The sequence below is a fragment of the Scylla paramamosain genome, chromosome 13, assembly GCF_035594125.1.
Source record: "Scylla paramamosain isolate STU-SP2022 chromosome 13, ASM3559412v1, whole genome shotgun sequence".
NCBI lineage: Eukaryota > Metazoa > Arthropoda > Malacostraca > Decapoda > Portunidae > Scylla > Scylla paramamosain.
Window position 1 is genome coordinate 4,121,960 of NC_087163.1, and position 5,541 is coordinate 4,127,500.

Below are 5,541 nucleotides of genomic sequence, written 5' to 3' on the forward strand. Positions count from 1 at the left end.
GGAGTAAGTACCTGCTCCTCCCAACACCTGCCAGGCCACGACTCAGGATGGCGGCGGCCGGGCTTCTGAACAGTCTCGAAAACTCCCAGACAGGAAGCCTTGGTGTTCTTGAGAGGCGGAAGTCAAGTGCAGCAGCAGCGGTCGGTGAAGGAGTAGGAGTAGGAGTGGTGGTGTAGAAGGAAGGAGAAGAACCGCCAGGCAGGCCAGCGGTGAGATGAGGGAAGGTCTTGTACTGCGAAGCTGAAGTCTGACTCTGCTCTCCTGAAAATGTTGAAGTTGGTTGTGGAGGATGCAAGACGGGGACGACGGCGGCAGGGAAGGGGAACGTGTGGCCAGTGAGGGTTTGGAACAGGGTCTGTGGTGTGGGCCCTTGTCTCCCTCTCCCTCCCCTCAGCATCCCAGCATCTCCCCTCACGCAGACGCAATATCATCGTCACCTCCCTCCCTCCAGCTTCCCCCCGCTCTCTCTCTCTCTCTCTCTCTCTCTCTCTCTCTCTCTCTCTCTCTCTCTCTCTCTCTCTCTCTCTCTCTCTCTCTCTCTCTCTCTCTCTCTCTCTCTCTCTCTCTCACACCATCCCTACGCTACCCACTCCCACTCCCTTCCCCACACACTGGTCTCTCTCTCTCTCTCTCTCTCTCTCTCTCTCTCTCTCTCTCTCTCTCTCTCTCTCTCTCTCTCTCGCTCTCGCTCTCTCCCTCCCTGCCTCTCCCCTCCGTCCCCCTTTAACAGCCTCACCCCTCAATATACCTCCCCCACTTCATCCTCCCCCAGCCTCTCCCTCCTTTCCTTTCCTCTCCTCGTTTACCCCCCTCGCTACCGCTCGCCTCCCTCGCTCCCTCTCTCCGGCTTTCTCTCTCTCTCTCTCTCTCTCTCTCTCTCTCTCTCTCTCTCTCTCTCTCTCTCTCTCTCTCTCTCTCTCTCTCTCTCTCTCTCTCTCTCTCCGTTTCCATGACAACCTCCCCTTCTCCAGACTCCAAGCAATTTCGATTGTTGATTTACAGTGATGGTGTGTAGTGTTCCAAGGGAGGGACTCTCTCTCTCTCTCTCTCTCTCTCTCTCTCTCTCTCTCTCTCTCTCTCTCTCTCTCTCTCTCTCTCTCTCTCTCTCTCTCTCTCTCTCTCTCTCTCTCATTTGTCAGCGTCTCACAAAGTCTTATTCATCTCGTGATATTTTCTCCTGGCGCTATATTCTTTCCTTTCACCTCATCCTAGAGAGAGAGAGAGAGAGAGAGAGAGAGAGAGAGAGAGAGAGAGAGAGAGAGAGAGAGAGTAGCTAGGTGCTGAGTGGCCAAGTTTGAGGCTCCCAGCACTTGACTCTCACCCCGAGCACCCAAATTTAAGTCTCTCTCTCTCTCTCTCTCTCTCTCTCTCTCTCTCTCTCTCTCTCTCTCTCTCTCTCTCTCTCTCTCTCTCTCTCTCTCTCTCTCTCTCTCTCTCTCTCTCTGTTGATTCAGCACCCAGTGATTCTTACGGGACAATGGCAACGTTTGACAGTGTTATGGTGAAGGTTCTTCCCCTTCTCTTCCTTCCTCCTTCCTCTTCCTCTCTCTCCTCCTCTCTCAATTTCCCTCCTCTCCTCTCTCCTCTTTCCATTTTTTTCCCTTACTCCCAGTTTATCCATTATTTTTTTTTTCGTTCTCCTCTCCTCCTTCTTTTGTATCAATTTCCTCCTGCTCCTTCTCCTTTCTTCTCTTCCTCCTTCTCGTTTCTCTTCTTTATCAAAACATCTTCATTTTTTATTTACTACCTTTCTTCAGTCGCTATTCTACCTTCTCTATCTTTATCACCTCTTACTATGTCTCCTTTTGTTATCTCTCTCTCTCTCTCTCTCTCTCTCTCTCTCTCTCTCTCTCTCTCTCTCTCTCTCTCTCTCTCTCTCTCTCTCTCTCTCTCTCTCGGACACATGATGAAAAAAATAGAGCTGATGCGAAGTGGATCTGACATGAAGTGGGTCTGACGAGAAGTGGATGCGACGTAAAGGGGGTTTGATACCAAGTGGGTTTGATGTGGTGGATGGGGATCTCTCTCTCTCTCTCTCTCTCTCTCTCTCTCTCTCTCTCTCTCTCTCTCTCTCTCTCTCTCTCTCTCTCTCTCTCTCTCTCTCTCTCGTGGAGTAGGTTTTGATATCATGTCAATCTGATGTAGTGTTTTTGAAGCAAGAGAGAGAGAGAGAGAGAGAGAGAGAGAGAGAGAGAGAGAGAGAGAGAGAGAGAGAGAGAGAGAGAGAGAGAGAGAGTATTCCGTTTTGGGTGCAGTGTGGTGGGAGGGCCATGTGTGTGTGTGTGTATGTGTGTGTGTGTGTGTGTGTGTGTGTGTAGGTGTAAGATACGTGTGGGTGAGTGCGTGAGTGAGATGTCTCGGTGCATTGAGTGCGTGGGTTTGTGATGATGGATAGTGGATATGTATGTAGATTTGAGTGAGTGTTAAAGGTGGGTGAGCGAGTGGATGGCTGGATGAGGGAGGCTGATATGTAGATGGGATACGAGTGAGTGCTTTGATGAAGGATAAGTATATGAGTGTGTTAGGAGAGCGTGAATATGAGTGTTTATGAAGCATGAGAGTGTTAACTGGGCGTGAACTGAAGTGACAGTAATTATGAGTGTGATGAGGGAGCATGGGTGAGCGTGTGGGCGTGTGGGTGTGAGGGTGGATAAATGGCTGGAGTAGGGGAGTGATAACCGTAATGGCCGTGAGGGATGAGTGATGAGTGGGTCCGTAATTTATCGGCTGGCATGGGAAACTGTGCCGGATGCGGATATACGTAGTGGATAGCCGGAAACGAACGAGTGGATACGAACTGTCACGAAAGACGAAGAATTAAAATGCGCAGGCGTTATATAAATCAAAACGGGTGAGACTGTGTACATGCATCGTGTCTAAAACTGAATAAAAAGAGCTAAATAAACAAACAAACAAGGTAAATGAAAAAGCTATACACTTCACCGTTTTCTATGTAAGCGTAAAATCGTGTCAAAAACTGAATAAATGGATAAATAAACAAACAGACAAAAGTAAGTGGGAAAACTATACACCATTCACCGTTTTCTATGTAAGTATAAAATTTGATCCTTTACAAGAGCGCGTATTCTCCCGGACGGTGTAAAGTATAAGTGAGCGCATTTCGAAACGGATCGGCAGCAGAGGGCGCGAGGAGCTTAACGAGACCTGCAGGCTGTCGAGTGTGAACATGACCTTCAGTGTGGGGCGGGTGTGTGTCGAAGCGAAGTGTCATACAGTTCGGAGCTTCACCGGATCTGAATCGGAAATATGAGTTCGAGAGAGAGAGAGAGAGAGAGAGAGAGAGAGAGAGAGAGAGACGTAATCATGTTCCCGGGAGACAGCCTAGGTTTTCATGTTTCTATCTTCACCGCCAGTCCATTTCTTTCAGCAAGTTACTCCGTCAGTCTTCGAGGGAAACAAAGAAGGGTTTAATGTAATGTTTTGTTGTGAAGCTTTTGTAACGATCGCTGCTGGTAATGATTTCTGAGTGAGAAAATTAGTTTTTTTTTCTTTTTCTTTTTCGAGTCGAAGTTTCTGTTTTTATTTTTTTTCTATTTTTTTCGCGTTTCGTTAAGCTATCTTCTCTTTTTCGTGTTTTTTTTTTCCTTCCTATGATGATTCGTTAGCTTAAGTCTCTTTCGTTTTCTCGTATCTTGTTCATTCTTTCTCTCTTTTGCTCCTAATTTTTATCATCATTTCCTCCTCCACCTCCTCTTTTCTCATCCTTTTTTTTTTTTTTTGTTCTTTTCTACTTTGATTCCTTAACTTAATTTTCTCCTTTTCATTCCCCTTTTTTTATTTGTTTTATTGTTTAATTTTTTCCTCTCGTAATTTTCTTCCTTCAGTACTAACAATTATTTACCTTTCCTCCTCCTCTTATTCCTCCTCCTACTCCTCTTATTCCTCCTCGTCCTCGTCCTCTTATTCCTCCTCCTCCTCCTCCTCCTCCTCCTCCTCTTATTCCTCCTCGTCCTCCTCCTCCTCCTCCTCCAATATGCACAGAATGAAGAATGTCGTAATTACCATAATTTACAGAGTTTCCTTGTTTTCCTCTGTTTCTTTCTTTGTGAAGTTTGTGTTCGTGTGAAGGAAAATATTCAAGACAACTCCAGTTTCTGTTTTTCTTTCCTTCCTCTTATATTTCTTTCGCTCTATTTTTTTTTCTCTCTCTCTCGTACGTTTCCTTTCTTACCAAGTTTTATGTTTTCCTTTCGTTTTCTTTTTTGTTTCTTTTTTCCTTTGTTATTCCACGTACGTATGTTCGTTATATATTCTTGCTTTAATTTCTTTCGCCTTCCTTTCTCGTTCGCTTACGTTTCCTCCTTTATTGTGCGCTTCTTTCATTTTTTTTTCTTTACGTTGTGTTTCTTCTATTTCTTTTCCCTCCACTCCTTCTTATCGGCTTTTCTCTTCCACCTTCTTTACGTTTCTTTGTACCATTCCTTCTCGTTTCTCCTTTTACCTTCCTTCTACTTTCTCATACTTTTCAGGTCTTTCTTTTCTGTTCTTCCTCATGTTTCTCACTTTCCTTCGTTTTATACTCGTGCTCTCTGCCTCTTTCTCATTATTCAGTATTTTACATTTATTCCGTCTCTCTCTTTTCCTTATAGTTTTCTTTCACGCTTCTTTCTTCCCTCTCTCTCCTCATGTCCTCATTTATTTCATTTTCATTTGATCGTATTTTTTTCTTTTTCGTTTCTCATTTCTCAGTACTTTACGTTTTCCCTTCTTTCCTGATCCTAATTCTTTTCCTTTTCTTATTCATTACCTTTTCTCTTCTTCCTGATCATCCTCATTCCTCCGTTTCATATTTCTTATCTTTATTCCTCCTCACGTCCCTTTCCTCCTATTCTTACATTCCCTTCTTCTCCTTTCCTATTCCTCTAACTCATCCTTCAGTACCTCATGCCTTCGTCCTTCTTCTCCTCATCCTTCTCCTCCTCTTCCTCACACTCCTTCTTATCCCTCACGTCGCTTATCGCACCTTTTCTCATATTTTTCCCTTCCTTCACGTCAGGAGCAGCAATCTATCTTGAATTTCTTTCGTGTTGATGTTGCTTTGTCGGGGGGAAACTAGTGTGCGGTAAGTTTTGAGCGGTCTAATGGCACACTCTGAGGTGGAAATACACCCTTTTGGAACGGGGCATAAACTTTCCTGTTCCTTCCCACTCGCCCTGCCACCATCCTCTCCCTCCCTCTCACCGTCACTCCCTCTCCCATTCATCCATCTTTCAGTGTCCCGCCTTCTCCTCCTCCATCTCACCCTCTCCCTCGCCAGTCTCCTTTTCTCCTCTCCCTCTTTTTTTTTCTTCCTTCTTCTCTTTCTTTTCTTATGTGGTTCTCTCTCTGTGTCTGTTGTATTTTGTTTGGTTTTCTTCCCCTCTCTTTCTGTTCTTTTTTTTATTTATTTTCTTCTTTTGTTTCTTTGCTTTTCCCTTTTGCAATATGTTCAATATATGCAGTTTTCATTCGGTTTCAATTTATACTCTTTTCCTTCCTCTCTTCTTTTCGCTGTATCTTGCAGCACCACACTTCTCACCC